Source organism: Phyllostomus hastatus, unplaced genomic scaffold (genome assembly GCF_019186645.2).
Source record: "Phyllostomus hastatus isolate PE091 unplaced genomic scaffold, TTU_PhHast_1.1 phas_contig_17, whole genome shotgun sequence".
Taxonomy (NCBI): domain Eukaryota; kingdom Metazoa; phylum Chordata; class Mammalia; order Chiroptera; family Phyllostomidae; genus Phyllostomus; species Phyllostomus hastatus.
In genome coordinates, this window is record NW_025333664.1 from 12,152,485 (window position 1) to 12,156,722 (window position 4,238).

A 4,238-nucleotide genomic window follows, 5' to 3' on the forward strand; every position below is an offset into this window, starting at 1 on the left:
GGCCTTGGGGACGAGAGGCTAGGGAAGGGGCCACATACTAAACCTGCAAGCTCAGGGGAGGCCTGCCTGGCGGCTTTACAAACTCAGAGACTGAAAGTAACCAACCACACAGGACGGTCTGAAGGCAAAACTTTCTAACTGAAATCCGATCGGATGTCAGGCCCTCCCTGGGTATTGTCCCTGACAAAGGTCAGTCTTTATACCTTAGCTGAGCCTGTGGTTTTGCATCTACAACTCCTTTTGTCAAGATAATTTCCTTTTTTCTAGACCCTTCAGGCACAACCACCCAGAGACCACAAAGCTCCTCACTGTTATTGTTATTGTACTGATTGTTGTTTCCTTTTTTAATTTTTTTATTTTAATTGTTGCTCAGGTACAGTTTTCTGCCTTTTACCCCCATTCCAGCCAACTCCCCCAACCCTCCCCACCTCCCTCCCATTTCCGCCCACTGCCTTGTTATTGTCCATATGTCCTTCATAGTTGTTCCTGCAAACCCTTCCCCTGTTCCCCTGAAATTCCCTCCCCTCTGGTCACTGTCAGCCTGTTCTCAATTTCAGTATGTTTGGTTATGTTTTGCTTGTTTGTTTGTTCCATTGATTAGGTTCCTATTAAAGGTGAGATCATATGATATTTGTCTCTTACCGCCTGGCTTATTTCGCTTAGCATGTTGATTATTAACTGTTAATTATCCACAATTGTCAAGGAAGAATGTGTCTATTCATTTTACCTTTTATATATGGTAATCTTCACCACTATAACCCTTTTAGTGTTCCCCTTTTATTCTGCTGTATAAAATAAGTGGTAAAACTGCCATTTTCCAGAGCACTTTCTCAATTCGTTGATTTTGCTTCCCGGCAATTGTTGTCAGTTTGGACCAAATAAAATGCTAAAAGTTCTCTACAGGTCTGAACATTTCTTACCTCCACAAAACCATGGGCATGCTGAGGTTCAAGTGGTCCCTGCATTCACCGAATATCCCCAAGGCCCAGAATTCAGCTGTTGAGTTCAGGATTTTCCATTTTAAGTTGCCATGTAACAAGTACCTTCCACACCTGGCTCCCCAGAAGGCCTGCTGAGAGGAAGGAAAATGAACAGGAGCCTGGGGAGACCTGGCCGAGAGCCAGCCTCTTAGCCCCCCGCTTCTGCCTCAGACTCCTCTTCCAGAAGCTGCTGGGCACTTGGGGCCAGCTAATGAAAATTTCATTTACCACTGAGGAAGAAACATTAACATCTCAAGTGCTAGAAGATTCCACATCTATCAATTCAGGGCTTCCCCACCCACTTCTCTCATAAAATAATTCATACGGACATCCCCTCTTCATTGCTAAAGCATAGTATTTAAGAGTGCAGGCTCTGCCCTGGCCAGCCAGCTCGTTTGGTTAGAACGTTGTGCCTTCCCAGATAACACAAGGTTGTGGGTTTGATCCCTGGTCCAGGTACAAACAAAAATCAACCAATCAGTGCGTCAGTATGTGGAACAACAAATCTATGTTTTTTTCTAGCTCCAAAATCAATTTTTTTAAATATTTTTTCTTCTTAGCTTTTATTTATTTTTAGAGAGTGGGGAAGGGAGGGAGAAAGGGAGAGAAACATTGATCGGTAGCCTGTTGTGTGCACCCCGATCAGAAGCTGAAGACTGCAATCACAACCCAGGCAACCCTTCAGTTTGCAGGACTACACCCAGCTCACTGAGCTACACCAGTCAGGGCAATAAACATATACAATTTTTTTAAGTGCAGGCTCTGAAGCCAGACTTCCTCAGATTTGAATCCCAGCTCCATCACAGACTAGTTGTGTGGTCTTAGGAAAATTACTTAACCTCTCTGTGCCTCAGTTTTCTCATCTGTAAAACTAAGAGTCATCAAAAACTTAGACTTTACTGTGTGCCAACCACTGTTCTGTACGCTTTACAAATTTTAACTCATTTAATCCTAACAAATTTATAGCGTTAGAATTATTCTTTTAGCAGATGGGGAAACTGAGGCTCCCGCCTCCCCCAGGGCACACTGCTGGGAAGTGGCAAAGCAAGGATGCGAGCTGGGCTGTCTAGTTCCAGAGTCCGTGCCCTTCATCACTGCTCTGGTACCTACTTTGTAGGGTGGCCGTAGGATCCAGTATTTGTAAACCGCTGAAAACACTCCCTGGTACAAGTACTACATGACTTTCAGTTGTCATGCACGTGACTCCAGTTTATTACTATTATTGTGACAATTCAGCTGCTCTCGCACTTGTCCTTTGAGGTCCAGTAAACTGCTTGCACACAGCACACAACCTCATGTGGATTATCAGTCTCCCGCTGCCCGCGGCGACCCGGTGCTGGGACACGACCTGTTTCACACACCCAGGTTTAGGCGGACGCCTAGGGCCAGGTGTAGTCTGCCCGCGGGTGCCCCGCCCCCTGTCACAGAGCACACACTTCAGGCGCGCGCTTGGATTCGGGCGCTGCGCGCAAGGCATCTCGGGAGTCCGCCGCCTGACGTCAGCAGGGCGGCACCTGTGCCCGGTTCCGCTGGGAGCTTCTGGGGTTCCGGAAGCCTGTCCCAGAGCTGCTACCGCCTAGTCGGAGGATCCCGAAAGCCGCGCACACGCGGAGCTATCACCGCTGGGAGGCCTCCGCTGAGGCCTGCCGTTTGGGACCCCATTCTGCCCAGACCCCGCCCCCCCATGACCCCCCGTGTGTCAGCAGCCCTGGACAAGCTTCTAACACTGCGGATCTCTTTCGTGCTATTTGTCACCGTTTGCACCTCTTACGAAGTCTGTTTCTCTCCTGGCTTAGATTGTGCGCTGCAGGAGCGCAGCCCTAGGATGCAACATTAGTAGGCTTCATGCTCAAGTTTGGTGTAAGCAGGAATTTTCTTTTTAAAGTGTGTATTTCTGGCTGTCTCTTAAAGGCAGCGGAAGAAGGTAACATGGGTGGGAGAAAGGGGAACTGAATGCCTGAAGAGGGTGACATGCTTTCTCTTCATCCTTTGGTTCTGTTTTCAGGTAGCACCAGTATTTTGTATTTCAAAAAAATTTTAAATTTCATTAAGGCATATGTAGTGCCCTAGGACCTTTTAGGAAACAAGAGTTTAAAAGTCTCTTACATTTGGTTTTACAAATAAAAAGTAACTTCGCAAAAGGCATACATCTATGAATCATAAGATACCACATTTTCCTCCTTTCTACTAGGACCGAGATGTTCATTACACGTTTCCCCCTTCTCATGTTACTTCCTCTTTTTGACACTAATGTTTCTCTGATCAGAGATGTATTTGAGTTCAAATAAAATCTCCAACAGTTATTTTTATGCTGTTATCTGCTAGGACTGATGCTATTACTTTTTGTGGGGTTTTGTTGTTAAGAATAAAGTGGAAACACTTGTTCAAGTTGGTTAACTTTTTCATCTCAACTTACGTGAACAACTTAGATCTCAAGACTGGACATATGTTCTAAGACTCACATAGGGACTTCCAGCTATTTACTGGTTATTTCCACTGCGTGAAATATCATCTCAACTGGATTCTTATGCTCAAAACACTTCACCCTTTGGAATCCCCATCTTCCAATACCTCCACCACCAAGCAGTCAGGATCAAAATCTTGGCAATCTGACCTTCAACCCCCAGACCAAATCCATTGCAAAATGCCCCCCTTGGTCCTACAACAGCACCTTGGTCCACATCCTCATTACTTCCTCTTGGGGTTGTATCACACTCTCCTCCTACATGGCCTGCCTTCCACAGTCCCATCTTTATAAAGCCCACCTGCTAAGCCATTCCCACTGCACCACCCCCCACACATACTGGCAGTGGCTCTGCAATCTACTCTCTGGTTTTCTGGGATCCCCGAAGCTGGTTCCCAGCATGTCCGGTACACCACCGTGCATTCCCACATCAAGCTGCCCCATTCAAGCAGGGATAGTCCCTCCCACTGTCCCTGGGATAATCATTTTGCCTGCACTATCACCCCAAAGGATAGCACTGAGTGCTTCAGGAGCTCAGAGGAGGGGAACAAAGCACGGGTGGATATGAGAACCTCCAAATGGCTGTGTCTTGTGGGTAGCTGGATATGCAAGGCAGATGTGCACCTACTGTTTTATTTTTTTCATTAAGTGCAGTGGGGCAAAGGGACTGTATCCTTTTGAACTAGTCCAAAAAACTGTACAGTATTCACAAGCTTGAGAGTTATTTATGCCTTTGATAAAAGAGACTCAAATCCAGAACTAGAGTTGAAAGAAAAGACTTCAGTGAAACACTG